The 19,272-nt window shown below is 39.8% G+C and overlaps 1 pseudogene; it reads left to right on the forward strand.

Moving 5' to 3' along the window:
• Nucleotides 1–4,864: 4,864 nt before the first annotated feature.
• Nucleotides 4,865–15,451, forward strand: LOC110308518 (uncharacterized; annotated as a pseudogene).
• Nucleotides 15,452–19,272: the final 3,821 nt, after the last annotated feature.

Raw genomic sequence — 19,272 nt, forward strand, 5'->3', positions numbered from 1 at the left:
AAGCTTGAATAACTTCTAGTTTCTCTTCTGCCGTCCTCCTGTTCTTCTGCCCCCTCCTACCCCCTGAAATCTTACAAGCTGATGACAGTTTGTATGTGCTCAGCCAATGGGCAGAAAACCTGGAAAGAATTTCTGGACTTTAGCCCACCAGTTTGCCTGGTTTGACTAACCTGCTGAGAGCCGAAACTGGTACTTGTTGCCCCTGCACCTCCAGGGTCCTGGGGCAGAGTGCCACCACCTGAGTATCAGGCACTGAGTGGGACGTGGGTGATGCTCATGTGACTAGCTAGAGCTTTGGGAGTACGGTGAGGCTAATTTTTTTTCTTTTTTCTTTTTTCTTTCTTTCTTTTTTTTTTTTTTTTTGGCCGTGATCTCTTTTCCCTTCCTTTTTTTTTAATTAAATAAATGGATCAAAATTAAATAATTCAAGCCCTGCCTTCAAAATGGAAAAAAACACTTTTTTTTAAAGTATTGTTTAGCAAAAACAATAAAACCCAAATTTTTTTAACCATCAAAAAAATAAAAAATAAAAAAAAACAACAACAACAAAAAAGCTTACCCTGAGAAAGGATCCAGGCTATACTGGAATCCTGAACACACAGTGTAGCTACTGGCCAGCTAATATAGACTTTCTATAGCCTTCGACCCATGTTCAAATAGAATTTTCTGGTGGACACCCTACAATAGTTGCATTAGAATCTGACAATGTGCAGGTCAGACCCATAGGAGCCTGGCATGTCCTAGGGTAGGAAATGGGTTAGTTAAACGGAGTCAGGTCACACAGCTGGAGGTTTGAGTTGAAATGTTACATTGGAGTTCAAATGATTCTATCACAGAAGCTTCAGCTGCCATTGTAGGTGGTGCTGTTGGATCTGGGTTTTCCTACTACTGTTTCTGTTTTATTTGTTTTTATCTTTCCATAGAAAATGGCTATGTCTCTATTTTGCACTAGGCAGCTTTCCAACGCTCCAAGGCATATTGAAGTAGCAACCTTGTAAGCCCTGTGAGATAAACAAGCATTTGAGTTGCAAAATCGAGAGATTTTAACAGTGTGGGAACTATTAAAGTCTGTGGAGACTTTGAAAAATGGACATGATTGCCTTTCGTGGAATGAGATAAAAACGAAGACACGGAAGGATGCCAAGGTAGAGGTCATGTTTAAAGTGTGGCAGTATTTGGTTATCAAACCCCAATGAGCTCATCTGATGTTTCTCATTCCTTTGTATTTGATAAAGAATCATTTTTGTGTCCTGATTTGGGGAAACAAGTAAGTTCAAGGCAGATGCTCAACATTTGAAACATTGTCACAAAAGAACAATGTCAGTATGGAGAAGACAAAGGAAATTGAACAAGACAAGATTAGCCCTCTGCATAGGGAATTCCAACAAGAGGCAATGAACCAGTGGCCATTACACATACCACCAGTGTGATCCCAGGAGCTCTGTGTGTCCCTCCACTTTGAGAGGAGCAGGGAGGTAAGTATGAGTTCATCGCACACCTGGTGCTGAATACACACCTGTGTTTATGAACAAAACAGGGGGACATTGGTAAAATTCTAGTAGAGGTTTGACAAAAAAAACCAAATTCCTTACATAGGTTAACAGTTCAAAGTATTCCAAGGAACTTAAAGGCAGATTGAAAAATCTCGAGATTGATTATGAGAGTTCTTTGCAAGGAAGCATCAGGTAGTTGCACATTTAATCTTGTTCAGTGTTTTATACTGCTTCTGTGGCCAGGATCTATGGCCTTCACTGTATGGATTCCAGTATTCACATGAAAACCGGTTTTGTACCTGTGAAGTCTGACCCACGCGTATGGCTCACACTGATGTTATCACAGGAGAACAAGGTTTACTTATTTAGTGTAGTACTGGGTCTTAAACCAAAACCACCTTCATTCTAAGCTAGTACATTGCCCCCAAGGTAACTTTGTAGTGTTTTTCTACTTTTTATTTGGAGACAAGGTCTTTAAGTTGTCCTTTCTGGCTCCGGATTCAGGGTCCTTCTGCCATAACATTCAGAGCAGCTGGGAGCTCAGGCAATGATTATGCTGGCTAAAAACAAACAAAAACAAACAAACAACAACAACAAAACAAACAAACAAACAAACAAAAACTCAAATTAAACAGATAATTTTTCATTCTCACATTAGATTCTTGCTACCGTTATGCTTAAGTAAAACTCTATATCTCCTTTCATTTGTTTGTTTGTTTGTTTGTTTTATTTTGAGGTCTCAGTGCATAGTTCTGGCTATTCTGGAATTCACTGTATGGATCAAGATGGCCTCAGAGATCCTTTTTCTTTTGAGTACTTGGATTAGAGACATGTGCTACCATGCAGACAAAATTAATTATTTTCAAGCTTCATTCAGAACTCATAGTAAAGCAGATATAAGGGTTAAAAATCACTACATGTTGATCAGAAATGACTTGTAAACTTAGCAGACATTACTGTGAAAGATTCAGCTCACATTCAAACACCTCGCGTTGTCAATCTGGAACTTTCATAACAGCCCGATTCCCCGTGCCCATCAGGTGCCGAGGCTCTCCAGTTCTACAGACAGCAGAAATCCCTCTCCCAGGGATCCCAGAACCCGCAAGACCGCTGGGAAATGAAGTCTCCAAGACTCCGATAACTCGAGGAGCTACTCTGGAAACAACTATTCAGTTTTTGATAAGCACATGTGAGTCCTTCCGCAGTTCCGACCGGAGTTCCCTCCTGCTCGCTCTCGCGTACAGCTCTGAAACAGAGGTTGGTCAAGGGAGCAGCATAAGCTTAGCAGGCTGAAAAAAGTGTGCAGGGCGTGGTGTAATCCGGGCTTGAAGGGAGCAGAGGAGGGGTGGAATGTAAACCTTTTGGAGGTGCTGTGCTGAACTAGCCTGGGCCCCATCTGCATGCAGGTCAGAGCTGGGGGAAAGGCTATGGGGTTAATGCTGGGAACTTCGTAGAAAGCATCCTGTTGCCTTAATCCTCCTTGTGCTTTTGGGACAGGAGATCAGGCTTGGTCCTTCAGGAATGGAGAAGCTTGGAAGATATATGGTTGCCTGGGTGGGTTTCTGCCTATCATTGGCCAGAGGTAGTGTTGGAGCTTAAGTGTCAGTTTGGCTGTGGAAGCCTGTTTTTAGCTGCCGAGCTGTTATTTCTCATTATATTTAGGCAAGGGGAGATCTGGTCCCGTCTGTACTTTATGGGTGGACAGTATTCTTGTTTTAGTTGACTTCAGTTCAAGTTCCAGGGACAGAGGGAGACCTGTGGGGAAGACTGGTGTATGTGATGTTTATCTCACGTTCTTTGGCCCTCTGCACATGTGTAATAGTTGTGTAGCTTGGTCTTCATATGGGACTCCTAAAGTGGGAACAGGGTCTGTCTCTTATTCTTTTGCCTTTGGGACCCTTTCCCTCTACTGGGCTGCCTGTCTAGCCTCAATAGGAGATGAGCCTAGTCTTACTGCAAGTTGATATGCCAAACTTTGTTGATTTCATGGGAGGCCTCCCTTTTGCTGATGAGAAAGTAAGGAGGAATGGATGGAAAGGGGGAGATGGGTGGGAAGGACTGGGAGGAGAGGCAAGAGGGTAAAGTGGTTAAAGTAAACAAGTAAATAGTTTAATTAACACATATGAATTCTTAACATTTTTCATGCTTTAGTAAACAGGACAAATAATATTACTCTCATAGGTTATTTTGTTACTTTTCTCAATAATGTATGGGAAACAGAAATTGTGAATTACAGAAAACTTTGAAATAAGAAAATCATAGTATTAGCAGTTACAATTCTTAGCTACAGCACTCTGACGCACAGGTGTTAAATAGTCAAAGCATGCGTTAGGAATATTGCAAGTACATCAGTATCTGTTTGAGGAAAAAAGTAGGAGATGTAAATGAAAATAAGAGCAGAGTGATACCTAGTGTATTTTAAATATTAAAAAATATTGCTATTGCTATACTTGGTGATTATTAAATTATTCAGATATATGTTTTCTCTATGAATTCTCTCCTTGTCCTACCCTTCTGCTGCTCCATATCATGTACTTTGTTACACTATCATTTGCATCAATCTGAATGCTGGACAAGTCTAGACTCCCAGAAGAGGCACAGGCATTGCATCAAATCTGTTTCCTTCACATTTCACATTCGTGACTGTGTGTATCATGTGTTGATGAGTGCCCTCACCATGATTTTGTGGTGTATCATACAAGCATATGACACTAAATGTGTGGTCTTACATGGATACACTCATGTGTTACCTGTCTTGAAAGTTTCCACGTGGGCTTAGAGGATCTTCTGGTTTTGCTTTCCATGAAGATGGGGCCAGTGTGAGATCATGTGACCACTTCAGGAAGGGCTGAGGAATAGTACTCACCAGTGTAAGAAGCATTTCTACACAGAATCTGGATTTGTGTCCATGGGCACATGATGTCTGTGTTAGGGCTTCTATTGCTGTAATAAAGACCATGAGGAAAGGTCACTTGAAGAAGAAAGGGTTCCTTTCAGCTTACAACTTCAGGTAACAGTCTATCACTGAGCGAAATCAGGGGAGGAACCTGGAGGCTAGAACTGGAGCAGAGGCCACAGAGGAATGCTGTTGACTGCTTATGTTCCATGACTTGCTTAGCCTGCTTTCCTGTACCATATAGAGCCACTTGCCCAGGGTGTGCACCATCCACAATAGGCTGGGTTGTTTCATATTCACATTAAGAAAATAATATCATATAGAGGTAATTTCTCAATTATGCTTTGTCCTACTCAAATGACCCCAATTTGTCCCAATTGATCATGAGAACTACTTATCAAAATGCCTATTGGTACTCATTATTAATTTTAATTTATTAAACTGTGGTATCATTCATTGCTCTTTATTTCAGGAAATGCCATCCTTATGGGATGTGGCCATTGATTTCTCTGCAGAGGAGCAGGAATGCCTGGAGCCTGCTCAGTGGGATCTGTACAGGGACGTGATGCTGGAGAATTACAGCCACCTTGTGTTCCTGGGTGTGCATTGTATCTATAGAGAATTCCTATCTCACCATCAACGTGCAACTTCCTCACTCTGCACAAGGTCTCATGGGTGTATTTGTTTTTCAACAGTGAGTTTCATTTTCTTTACAGAAAAAAAAATTTAGGCAGGTTGCTGTATAGCTAAGAACCACTTCATTGTTCTTTGTGTGTTTAATCTGTCTGTGTTAGAAGCATACATACTTCACTTTAGTGGGACTGTTATAAATTCAATGGCATGAGGCATGGAGGACTCATGTTAATGAAAATGTTTCACAGTGCAGTTTTAACTGAGCTTTAAATGAAGCCCAGTATCTGCAGATTATAAATTCTTCCTCAATATTCTAATATTTCTGTCAGAAAACATTTAAGGAATTACTTGTTTTCAATTATTTATTATACCATTTTCTTCCATATAAGCAGTGTCCTGGAAGAGACGTGTCAATTCCCAGTAGACAAACATGCAAACAATCGTGCACTCTTTTTCTTCAAACAGGTCTTGCTCTCTCCAAGCCACAACTGATGACATTTTTGGAGCAAAACCAAGGGCCTTGGAATGTGAAGAAACAAGCATCAGCAACAGCCATGCACCCAGGTGTGTAGGAATGAGGAGATCAGTGGACAGATGAGGGTTCCCAAGATAGAAAGTTTAGCCTTTACCATGGACATTGAGACATTACGTTGTGGTGGAAATTTTAACGTCTTCTGTCATAGAAGTCATCTCTCAGACATGTATGAAGGTTCAAGAGACTAAGCTTTGTTCTTCCCCTCCAATGAACTCGTTTATATATAAGGAGCTTGCAAAAGAAACTTCTGCATTTGGTTGCGTCCTCCATTGTCATGTGAGACACTCAATGCTGGTCAGACTAAGTCATTGACATGTTGGCTGAAGAGCAGGCTCACCCAGAAAGAGCTCTCTAAGCTTAAATGAAGCATGGCTGGGTTTATAAAGCCATACACAATTACACTGTACCAGAGGCTGGGAGGGGTCAGAAGTTTTCGATGTATCTGGCAATCACAGCAATTTGTTTTATGATATAAAACAGTGGATAGCCCAAAGCTCCATTTGCGGCTGTATGAGAACGTGCACATCAGGATAAGGTAACCAGGGCAGGAAGTGGGTGGCGATCCAGTAGCTGTTCCTATGGCTTTCTTGGAAGTTAAGAGATTTAAGTCTTTTAAGGAGTCATAAAACTCCATTTATTTTTAGGGAAATACTTAAATTTTCTTAAATATTAATTAAAAGAAATCTGAGGGTTTTCTTTATGAATGCAATATTTTAGATACTTCGGAACTACTAAAGTGGTTTGTTTCAAGCCCAGTGGTGGTGGTACATGTCTTTAATCCCAGCGCTTGGGAGGCAAAGGCAGGCGGATCTACATGAATTTGATGTCTCCCTGGTAGAGAGAGCAAGTTCCAAGATAGCCTGAGCTAGCTACACTGAGAAACAACAACAACAAAAGGGTTTTGTTTCAGAGTCTAGTTATGGTTAGCAATAGGAGTTAGCCCTATAGGAAAAATTGTGGTTAATATTACCATATTCAAATGTCTCCTTTGGAGTTCTGCAAACTTCCTCCATGTGAGCATAGGCTCATTGGCTCTCAGGTTTATAATGGGAGCAGGGCTGAGGAGCCGGTCCAGGCGTCTCTGGAAGGTGACTCACAACAATTGTTCTGGGTGAGCTTTCACATTCCACATCTCCTCCTCCTCAGGCCACATTGCTTTCTCTCCCTGGCTGTGGTGGGCTCACATGTGTCGCATGTACTTTAGTTGAAGTGAGTACCTACAGTTTAGTCTGTTGTGCTGACCGACACTGTGGCAGAGCCTCTGTCATATATTATTTCACACTCTGCTGAGGACTACTTACAGACTCAGACATTGACCTCTTGGTGCAGGGATTAGCTTTGTTAGGAGGAGGAGAAATGAAAGTGAGGGACAGGGCACGACCATTTGAACTTGCATGTAGTTCCCATACCGTTTGGGTGGCAGTGTTGGTAGGAGGTTCCCCTGTACACAGTATCCTCAGTTTTCATATAGAGACATTGCGTGCAGGGTAATTGCAGTGAGTGCTTGCATTTGAGACATCTAGACTGTGGTGCTGAGTCTAAGATTCTCCTCAGCATGAGAGGATCCATCCCCCTGCCTTGTGAGACAGGAGGGGTAATTCATCTTCCCTGCAGATTAGGAGTAGGAGTTCCTAGTCTGCCTTACAGGTCAGAGGGAGACAGGAGCAGCAGATGCTGGCAAGTCCTGTTCCCCATGCTTCCTTATCCTGTGATGAGGCTAACTTGCCACTTACTGTAATAGGTCTATGTCCCATCAGAGGATAAGTGTGCTATTTGAACCTGGAAGTGTCTTGCCGTGCAAATGTAGTGTAGATTTAACCCTTTTTATTCCATCAATTCAATTTCAAAAAATCAATTTTTAAGTATATCTGATATTGAATACTATTCCATATTAAACAAACTTTAAGTTGACCTTACATTTGTTTGAGAGATCTGCTTTAAGCTTAACTTTGGTTACATGTAGAGAGCACAGTATGACAGAAGGTATAAATCTGTCTCTCCCTCCAACACTATGTAAATGAATACATTTATATTTTATTTACATTATTAATATATTGTGATATAATGTTAATATATAGTTAACATATTATTAATATATTTATAATATAATATATTATAAATGAATACATTTAATAAGACTACAAACACAATTTTGGGTTCACTGAGCATGTTTAATCACTACTAAGCTGGCTTATCATTTTCTGTTATGTATTAATTACCTTTCTTGTAATGACTTACAATAAATTAGTAACTCTCCTAAGATTGTGATTTTATAAGTGAAAGCATATTATCCTTGTTAAAATTTTGAGCCTTAAAAAAATCATAATTTTTATACCAAAGCTCTTTTATACCAAATCAACTTTAAACTAAAATGCTATCTAAGGAGAGACTGGGGACTTTATTTTCCCGACACCTTTATTGTGTCCCTTTACAAAAACCTAAATCAATCCTACAGACACTCTACATTACTAGCTTGCTTGCTTGATCACAGAGAGTGCATTTCTCTCTGTTCCTAGCACTCAGGAGGCAGAGGTGGGCAGATCAGTGAGTCTGAGCCCAGACTGATCCACAGAGTGAGTCCCAGGATACACAGAAAGATAAACAGAGAAGCCCTGTCTCCAAACAACAAAACACAAACACACAAAAATTCCCCCTCCCCCCAGAAGAATATATTCAGAGAAGAGAATAGTAAAGGCCTTTATGAGCAGACACATATACGAATGAAAAGGTATACAACTAAATATCACCACAGTTCTTGTCATGGCTCAGTTTTTCCAAATTATTAAAGGTTAAAAAGGTGAGCAAAGACATAAGTGGCTAGACATCTTTAAATCATCTTCTGTTAGCATTGATAGACCCTAAAACATGTACAGTGTTTGACCATTAAGTGTATTATCGTTAAGACTCACCTTTTAAATGTCTTGTGTCATATTTAGATGAATTGTGACTTCTTCAAGCCTTTATGGTTTTGACCTCTCCTTTATTTATATAATTTGTTGTATCTAAAACAATATAACTCCCCCCTTTTTTTTAGAAGCATAACTTTAATTTAAGTCTTTTGAAGCATTTAAAAAATGGTTTCGCCGGGTGGTGGTGGCGCATGGCTTTAATCCCAGCACTTGGGTGGCCAAGGCAGGCAGATTTCTGAGTTCGACGCCAGCCTGGTCTACAAAGTGAGTTCCAGGACAGCCAGGGCTACACAGAGAAATCCTGTTTCGAAAAACCAAAAGAAAAAAAAATTGGTTTCAAGAGAGAAAATTTAGGATGTGAACAACCCTGGATGAGAGAACCTTTTTTGGTAAACAAGAATCCAGAGGCAGAAAGTGTAGAACAGGAGGAGTTCAATTGGTAACTGATTGTAAAGAACCCATTGAGATCACCAGCCATGTGAACCTTACATGTACCCCTGCCCCTTAATTAAGGAATTTCAAATGAGACATAGTGACATTAACAGCTACATTTACCACTTTTAAAAGAAAATTTCCCAAAGGGGATGTTAGACAATATCTATTCACATGGGAAGCCTTACCCTGTACATATAAAAGCTTTTCCATGATTGCAGAGGTAGACCCCCCCCCCAACCCAGTTCTAGCTTTTCTTGCCTGTATACCCTAGTATCTCCCCCAAACCTTGAAACCTTATGCAGTTGAATCTCAGTTCCATGCAGCTATCTGGGAGGAGTGACTGGATACTCAGGAGAGGATTTGGTGATCATGCTTATATAGCCTTTTTTGAAGGATTGTTTTGTTTTGTTTTTTTGAGACAGGGCTTCTCTATGTAGCCCTGGCTGTCCTGGAACTCTATCTGTAGACAGGGCTGGTCTCAAATTCAGTGGAGTGGTCTCTCCCTCCCGAGTGCTGGGATTAAAAGTATGGTCCTCCAAGCCAGGCTGGAATGTGTCTTTTCCTGTGTTCCTCTTCTGCCTGTCGCAGGGTCAGGGAGCCAGCTGACGCAGGACCAGGGCTGTGGAAGAAAGTCTGAGACAGTTATGATTGGGTTTGAAATGGGTGGGTCATATACTATCGCTGAAACCAGGTTTTCAGTGAGCTAAAACAGCATATGATAATTTCAAAAACTAATATCTATATAAGGCATTTGTTTGTCTATAAAACTGAAGCCAGTGATTTACATACCCATAACTGGCATGTGTGTCTCTAGGTATGATCAGACAACCTGAATAGTTCCATATGTATTTTCCTTTCTACGCAAATTTAAGTGTTTAGGATAATATAACAATTCTATGAGACAGGGACATACTGGCTCTTTGTGGGTCAAAATTTAAAATGTAAGTTTTAAATACCTGTAGCCTAGAGAAATTATAAGCAAAACAACTGTGAAAACTTGACATCTAAGCAACTTCAAAAGTTCTAGAAATGAAAGCAAAGAAATTCAGTGGAGCAGAAATGAAGCCTAACATTAGTCATAGGGCAAAGGAACCCTAGAAACAGAAAGCATATACTATATCTCCAAAGACGGAGGTTTGCAGATCCAGTATGAAACACCCAACATGGCTTTTATCTTCAGTATTCTATAGAAGCAATGGAAGTAAAGGACTCTCCCCACAGAAAACTGGCTGTAACCCCTTGTCTGTAGTGAGGTAGAGTCGTGGACCCACAGCCTGGCTAATTTCTGGGATGCTTGGGGGGCTCTGCTCTTCCCACACTGCAGTCAGTGGTCTAGTGACTTTCACAGCCACTTTGTGTTGCATAAAAAGGGTGGGGCCTCTACTGCAACCTTAAAATTAGTGGACGGGTAGATCTCTCCCAGCCAGAGGAGTTCTTCCTGAGTATGGGATTTGGAGCTGACTAGGTTTGGACTCCTGGCAAGACCACAAGGGAGAGCTCAGAGCAATGGATGAGCATGTTGAAGAGGAACAGACATGGAGTTTCCCAGACCCATTGATAGAATCTCAGGAAGGAACACAGGCAGGAGGACAGAAGAAACCCACTACTCCCAGTCCCTTTAATGCAAAGTGAGTTCTGAACAGTGGCCTGACTCTCTGCTCCATAAGGAGGTTCAGGGAAAGGGACAAAATGTAAGTACAAAGCAATAGTTGGGACAGAGAACATTATGTGCATTATTCTAGTACTTACTCAGCATCTGTAGAAATGAAACAAAATGTGATTTAATGGAAACATCTTATTCATTACTTCTTTAATCGACACCTTTCCTCTTAGAAGGAGATCCAGGGAAGGATCAAGATTTATTCCTATTACCAGAATCTGGTCCAGAGAAAAATACCCACACCTACCTCCTTGGAGGACTAGAAGGACTAGGTTGGTTTTGGTGCTAGGAAATACAGTGGTCATTCTGAGACTCTCAGGCCCCGGTGAGAGATTTATGGGGCCCAGGAAGATCTCAGGGTGCACTACCACTGTAACAATCGAACAAGCTGAGAGACCCATGGTGTTCTGAACCTCTTGATTGTCAGAAATTTTGCTGGCACCTCCAAGTGTTGTATCTACAAGAGTCACACGGCAATGCTACTCAGTGAAGTTCAGATCAAGAATCTTTCTTGTTGTTTTTGCAGAGTAGGCTCATGCCAGGACCATGTAGCTACCCAGCATGAAACGTGAGTGGGTCATAATTCCAAACCCATAACTACATCACACCAGAGACGGGTATGCCCTGAAATTCCAACATTTCTCTTCCATTTATTCAAAGAATTTGTTTTATGTTGTAAAACAGTAGCTCTTCCAAAGCTGCAGGTAAGGCTGCATGAGAGCATCATTCTCAGCAGGAGTGGTTAGCTGGGAAAGTCTTTGGGTAAAGCTCATGCAAAATGGAGTCACTTTGGGCAGTTCAGTTACCAACAGTTCAGTACTGTTTTCTACACATCTGAAAGTTTGCACACGTTTCTGAAGACCTAGGAGGGAAATCATTGTAAGACAGTAACTTCACACATGAGGTTTTGTCACATCCCTTACTCTCATGTTAATGAAAGGCATGAGCTCTTTGTGAATAAAGAAAATGTCCTCTCATAATGTTTTTTCTGTCACATTAAGGATTTACTATCCATGGTCTTTGTGGATATATATTCAAAGATTAAAACTGTCTATATCTAGGACACACACACACACACACACACAGACACACCATCTTTCCACTTAGAAGGAGACCCAGGAAAGGATCAAGATTTATTCCTACTACATCCAGAGGAAAATGCCTACACCTATCTCCTTGAAGAAATAGGTCAGTTTTGATATGTGTATGTGTGTGTACATGTATGTATGTATGTATGTATGTACACACATACATTGGTAAAACACATCAGGGCAGTACAAGATAAAAAATATCTATAAATATTGGTTCTTTGAATTTTCACTTTGAAAGACCCCCGGAGGGCAGACCCTTCCTCAAGCCTCGGGACAGCCGCGCACCCAAGAAGACACTGAGACCGAACTTTGTAGAGAGTAAGATTTAATAAAGCAACAACAAGAAAGCACATAAAAAGCACATAAACCAGAGCTCTGGGGTCGAAACTCATACACCAGGCATGGTGTAGAGGAGAATCGACACCCGACCCAAATTTTTCACAGGCTTATATAGGAAAAAAGCCAAGGGGAGGAGTGGGGCAGGGAAAAGTACAAGTTTGCGTCACTAAGGGGCTTTGCCAAGGGGCTTTCCAAGGGGCTTTCCATAACCAAGGGGTCGTGTCCTATATTTTGGCAATGTACCCGATCTATTGGAACATTCTGGGGTAGTACCAGGAGGCCCTTATCTCAAAAATGTTCTTGGAACAGTCCTCAGTTAGGAGGGGTAGGACTAGGTTTGTTCCAGGAGACCCTTATCTAAAAAATGTTCCTGGAACAGTTTTTATTTGGGAGGGGGTCGGACTCTGGGGTGAAGAGTTCAGGAATGTACTCTGGGGTGAAGAGTTCAGGAGTGTTCCGGGAACAATCTCTAGATGGGAGGGGTAGGACTCTGAGTTGAAGAGTTCAGGTGTTCAGTAATTTTCCTCTTTCAACTTCATAGGTAAACACAAATATCCTGTTTTCCTTACTTATTCATTTTTCCTCACAGTTCATTGTTCAGTGGTTTTTTAATCTTATTAATGAATAATTCTTAGAAATAGATAATTTTATCATTGGGCTTGGTGATGCATGCCTTTAATCACAGCATTTGGAGGCAGAGGTTTGAAGACCTCTGAGTTTGAGTCATCTTAGTCATTTGGGCCAGTTGCAAGGCAGCCAGAGCTATGCAGAAAAACCCTGTCACTAAAACAAACAAAACAATATTGGTAAATTTATCATCTATTCACTGACAAATATATTGCTTTCATCAACATTTATGTTATTCATAAATAATATAAATTAATTTGTTATTCATAAATGTGTCTGCAAGTTTTTCATAACTTCATATCTTATAACTTCATATTTATTTTTTTGTCATCAAAGTAAAACATAAAATACTATCCTAAATCCTCAAGATATGTTATTTTAATATTGTTATGGACAGCCTAATTGTTATGGAGACTATAAATTTTTTTTTTATTTGAGTGAAAATTTTGTATTTTTGTGTGGACCCAATCCTACACAATTACAATTTACTTTCTCTTAGCTACTTTATAAATTACATGGATGTAGGACCATATAGTATCTATATTGTTTAATGGACTTATTTCTGTTAGTAAAATGCCCTTACAACTTACTTAGCTGTTTAGCTTTGAAAAATATGCCATTATTTCTGTTCTATTTGGCTGTACTCTTATTCCAGTAGAAGTGTAGATTCTCTTTACTACTATATTTTGTGAATTATGCTCACTAATCATAGGTGTTAAAAAGCACTGCAATTTCTAATTTATGGTTAAGTAACTCTGAGAAGATCTCTCCATTTTAAAAATGAGTGTTATATGTATAAAGAATATTGCTTAGCTTTTGATCATATCTCAACTTTTCCTCAACAGAAAAAAAGACTCAATAACTGTATCAGTTACAGCAAGGCCTTTGATTGTAACTCACTCTTTAAACGCCAGAGAATTCATACAGGAGAGAAACCCTACAAGTGTGAAGAGTGTGGTAAGGCCCTTAGTTCTCCTAAAGCACTTTCTATACACCAGAGACTTCATACTGGAGACAAACCCTACAAATGTAAAGAGTGTCATAAGGCCTATAGTACCAGCTCATCACTTTTTATACACCAGAAAAATCATACTGATAAAAAAATCCTACAAGTGTGAAGACTGTGCCAGAACATTTTACAATCCTTCAATGCTGAAGCCACATCAAAGAATTCATTCTGGAGAGAAACCCTACAAGTGTGAAAAATGTGGAAAAGCTTTCTGTGAGTGTTCATTCCTTAAGCAAAATCAAAGAATTTCCGAAGGAAAGGAATGCTATTAGTATAAAGAATGTTGCAAAGCTTTATCCCTTAACCGACATAAAGAAATACATTCTAGAGAGAAAAGATACAAGTGTGAAGAATGTAGCACATCCTTTTGCTATCCTTCATTGCTTAAGCAACATCACAGAATTCATTCTGGAGAGAAACCCTATAAGGATGGACATGGTTGGAAAAGGCTTTATAGTTCTCCACACTTTCAAGGACATCAAAACACTCATACTGGAGAGAAGCCATATAACTCTGAAGAATGTCACAAAACTTTATAATCATTCAGCCCTTAGGAGACACACTTCAGTTCATACTGGAGAGAAACCCTACAAGTGTAACCTTTGTGGAAAAGGATTTACTAAGCTCTGTGTCCTTACTGAGCACAAAATAGTTCATACTAGAGAAAAAAACATGCAAGTGTGAAGTGTGTGGCAAATGTTTTTCTTATACTGCAGCCCTTAAAAGACACCAATTCATTCATTCTGAAGACAACCTCTACCTGTGTGGGGAACATAGCAGAGCCTTTTCTATACTTTATAACCTCAATCAGCACAAGTTTGTCCATTCTGGAGAGAAATGCCACAAGTTGAAGAGTTCAGGAAAGCCGGTTTGTTTTCTGTTTTTTTTGTTTTCATTTTTCCTTGATATTATGCAGCACAAGTTAAGTCATACAGGAGTTAAATCTTATCAGTGTGAAGAATGTGGGAAAATGTTTTATTCTACTTCGAAACTGAAGAAACATAAAAGGCTTAATTGTCAAGAGAAACTGTACAAGTGTGAAATCTGTGGAAAAGCCTTTCCTACTAATTCTTCCTTGATTCAGCACAGATTAGTTCATATTGCAAAGAAACACCACAAAGGTGAAGAGTGTGGCAAAATATTTGCCTGTGCACCCAAACTGAAGAGACATAAAAGAATTCACTGTCAAGAGAAACCCTTCAAATGTCAAGAATGTGGCAAGGGCTTTCATACTCACCCAGAACTTTCTGTACACAAAAGATCTCATACCAATGAGAAACCACACAAATGTGAAGAACGTGGAAAAGCCTTCTCTACTCTCTCATACCTAACTCTGCACAGATTACATCATACTGGGGGAAAACCTTTTAAATGTGACGAATGTGGCAAAATGTTTTACTCTACTGTAGACCTTAAAAAACACCAAAAAGCCATACAAATGTGAAGAATGTCACAAAGTCTTTAGTACACCTACAACCCTTAAGAGACACAAGACAGTTCATAGTGGAGAGAAACTCTTACAAGTGTGAACTGTGTGGAAAGGGATTTACTAAGTCTTCTCTCCGCACTGAACACAAGATAGCTCATACTGGAGAGAAACCGTACAAGTGTGAAGAGTGTGGCAAAGGCTTTTCTTGTTCTTCATATGTTGAAGTCCATAAAGCAATTCATTGTGAAGATAACGCCTTCAAGTGTGGGGACTGTGGAAAAGCCTTTGCCAATCATGATTCCCTTTTGCAACGCAGGACAGTTCATCTTAGACAGACATCCTGTAAAGGTCTGAACAAGTTTATACTTATTCAGCCCTTAAAAGACATCAAATAATCCATTCTGAACAGAACTACGCGTGTGTGGAAGGTGGTAAAGCTTAAGCTGATCACTCAGAAGCTTCGCATCGGATGCATGTCCTGAGTAGAGGAGCCATTCATATGTGAAGAATGGCACATGCTTTACCACTCAGGCAACAATCTCTACCATCAGAAAAGTTCATTCTGGAGAGTAATGATCCAAGGGAATGAGAGGTTTTAGTTTTTCTTTGTATCTTAAACATCAGAGCTCTAATGTGAAGGATGTGGTGAGGGTTTCAGTTATCATTCAGTCCTGGTTCAATCTGTTGTAGAAAATATTTAATCTCAATCAGGGGCTTCTACCCTGCCTTTGATTATTCAGTTCCCATATACAAGACACATAACCTGTTTATTTATATTAAGCCTCAATCAGCACTAGAGCTGTACAGATACCTACCCTCTATGCTATTAGAATCTATTTTCCTATAACTAACCCCATGTTATAATTTGTTATGTTCCATCTGAGCAGCATTTAATTGGCTAGCCCTCATGGCTTTGTTTTCATGATTCACCTACTTTGTCACTAGTTGTTAATAAACTGAATCGGAGAGGAAACAAAGTAAAAGAGGTTAGATTCAGGGATCTCTTTTTCTCTTTCTTGTTCTTCTATCCTCTTTCTCCAGTATCTAGCATTAGTAGGGGAAGGGGAAGAAAAGTGATGAAAAGAAAAAAGGGAAGGTATAGGAATGACAGGATAAAAGTTAGATTATTAAATGTACTTTAGAACTTATGAATATCAACAAGCCAAATATTTTTACATTTGTATGGAATTTGTATATTGGATATGAATTTAAGTTTTTTTTAAAAAAAATACATATATTTTTTCCATGTTTCAACTTTGGTTTAAGGTATTGTACCTATACAACTCATTTAAAAAAGAAATGTGTTCTAGTCTTTGAAAGCTGCTATTGCAAACTGTTCATGATAATAAGAAATGAAAGTTACTAGTCAATAAGACATTGTGGTCATGCTAGGTTATAGTTCAGTCAGTTACAGAAATAAGCTTTATTTAGCTTCCTGTAGAAAATTTCAAAGTTAAACAGAGAATAGATTGCTAGAAACAAGCAACATTTGCCTATTCAGATGTACTATAGACAGCTAGATGGTCTTCAAAAACCTCAGAGGTCTACAGAATATGATATTTAAAGTTTGTTTTTCAATAACAGGTTTTACATGGTAGGGAAGAATCTGCTCCTGGCAGCAGCCCTAAAATACTTCAAAGAAGATTATGAGCATCAGAGAACTTCCTTAAGGAGTTTGTTTCAAATGTTGTAAATCTGCCACTGCACAGCAAACTGCCCTTACCTGGGCTGTTGACAATATCCTGTCCAAACTTGACAAACCAGATGAAGGAAGTCAACTGCTGAGCTTTGCTGCTAAAACAAAGTAGGCAAGACCTACAATATTATTGCTTCACAATAAAGCCTGTCAGATATTCTGGGCTGGAAGGTCAAAGATGATGATCTAACAATACTGCGAAACCTTGGGAAACTCTTTAGGTAGTCAGCAGTCTCTTTCATTTCTATAGTTTTGGAAGTGGCTTTCTCTACACTTCCTGCATACTCAGGTAATATTGATCCTTCTCAGGTCTCTGATGGGGTTGAAGATTAGATAGTTATAGTTTCACACTTAAACTTAAATTGTTTAGGATTTCCCATCCAGACTCAGAGGAAGACAATGTATGAAGCTAAAGAGAGGTAATTAGCAGTGTGACAACCATATGAATTTATACATTTTTTTTCAAGACAGGGTTTCTCTGTATAGCCCTGGCTGTCCTGGAACTCACTTTGTAGACCAGGCTGGCCTCAAACTCAGAAATCCGCCTGCCTCTGCCTCCCAAGTGCTGGGATTAAAGGCATGTGCCACCACTGCCCGGCAAGTTTATACATTTTATTAAAGATTTAATTTTATGTGTAAGGTCATGTTGCTTGCATGTATGTCTGTATATTTTGTACGTGCATTGTGTGCAGAAGCCACAAGTGGGCTTTAGATCCCCAGGAACTAGAGTCACAGATGGTTATTAGATACCATGTTAATGCTGAGAACAGAAACTCTGTATTCTGGAAGAGCAGTCAGTACTCTTAACCACTGATCCATCTCTAACTTTCTTTTTTTTAATTTTTAATATTTTTATTATGTATTTTCCTCAATTACATTTCCAATGCTATCCCAGAAGTCCCCCATACCCCCCTCCACTTCCCTACCCACCCATTCCCAATCTTTTGGCCCTGGCATTCCCCTGTATTGGGGCATATAAATTTGCAAGTCCAATGGGCCTCTCTTTCCAGTGATGGCCGACTAGGCCATCTTTCGATACATATGCAGCTAGAGACAAGAGCTCCGGGGTACTGGTTAGTTCATCATGTTGTTCCACCTATAGGGTTGCAGACCACTTTAGCTCCTTGGGTACTTTCTCTAGCTCCTCCATTGGGGGCCCTGTGATCCATTCAATAGCTGACTGTGAGCATCCACTTCTGTGTTTGCTAGGCCCCGACATAGTCTCACAAGAGACAGCTATATCTGGGTCCTTTCAGCAAAATCTTGCTAGTGTATGCAATGGTGTCAGCGTTTGGAAGCTGATTATGGGATGGATCCCTGGATATGGCAGTCTCTAGATGGTCCATCCTTTCATCACAGCTCCAAACTTTGATTCTGTAACTCCTTCCATGGGTATTTTGTTCCCAATTCTAAGAAGGGGCATAGTGTCCACACTTTGGTCTTCATTCTTCTTGAGTTTCATGCGTTTAGCAAATTGCATCTCTAACTTTCTAAATGTGTAGACCAGGCTGTCCTTGACTCCTGATCTTTGTTCTCCCATCTCATTAGCATAATCTAACAGTGAGCACTATTTCAAATGGATATATTTTCTTTTCTCCTCTTAAATATGAATATTTTTTATGCTTTGAGATTATAACGACATTGTTTCTCACTTTGTGTTTCTCCCTGCAAAGCTTCCCCTATATCCTTCCTTGTTCTCTTTCAAACTGATGGCCACTCTTTCATAAATACATACATGCATGTGTTATTAAATACACAGTACAACCTTCTAAGTCTGTATTGTGCTATTTGTACTTACATGTTTTCAGGGTTGGCCATTTAGTATTGGATAACCGGTTAGTGTGCTCATCTCTGGGGAAGCCTATTCTTTCCTCTCTCAGCATTCCATAGTCACCTGTTGTTCTTTCTGAAGGGTTGAGGTCTCATGAGTGTTTTCTTATCTGTGTTAGCATGTCTGATGGTGTCCTTGATCAGGTCATGTTTACGCAGTCTTGTTGAGGCCTTATGCTGTAGCATCTGACATTCCTAGGAAAGGATCCACAATCTTTCTGCTGCCTCATCCATAATGATAGCCTTAAGAATGAGAGTTGTTTTATTGTGTATCCATTGGGACTGAGTTCCACAATTCTGCATTTTGATTTTGTTTTTCTGTGTGCCACAAAGTGAAGTTTCCTTAATGAGGGGTGATGACTACAATTCCCAGTTGGTAGAAGGACATATATTTAGAATGTAGTTAGAGATGATGGTGGTTTAGACAAGTGTTGGTTGTAGGTTCTCCTCCAAGATCCATGGATTCAATGGGTAGTTGGCTGGGTTTTCAGCAACAGGCCTAAGTTCCCTCCTTTTCAAGTCTTAACTCTGAAAAAAGACTGGTCAGGACAACTGTCTTGTTTCCTTTTTCATTCATTCCCAAGATCACACAGTAACATCAACATTACAATATAGAACATTTCATAAACTTAAAAGTCCTATAGTTGGGGATGAGGAGGTGGCTCAATGATTAAGAGCAGTGGCTGCTCT

This window comes from Mus caroli, unplaced genomic scaffold (genome assembly GCF_978045245.1).
Source record: "Mus caroli unplaced genomic scaffold, Mus_caroli_1 scaffold_15, whole genome shotgun sequence".
Classification (NCBI taxonomy): Eukaryota; Metazoa; Chordata; class Mammalia; order Rodentia; family Muridae; genus Mus; species Mus caroli.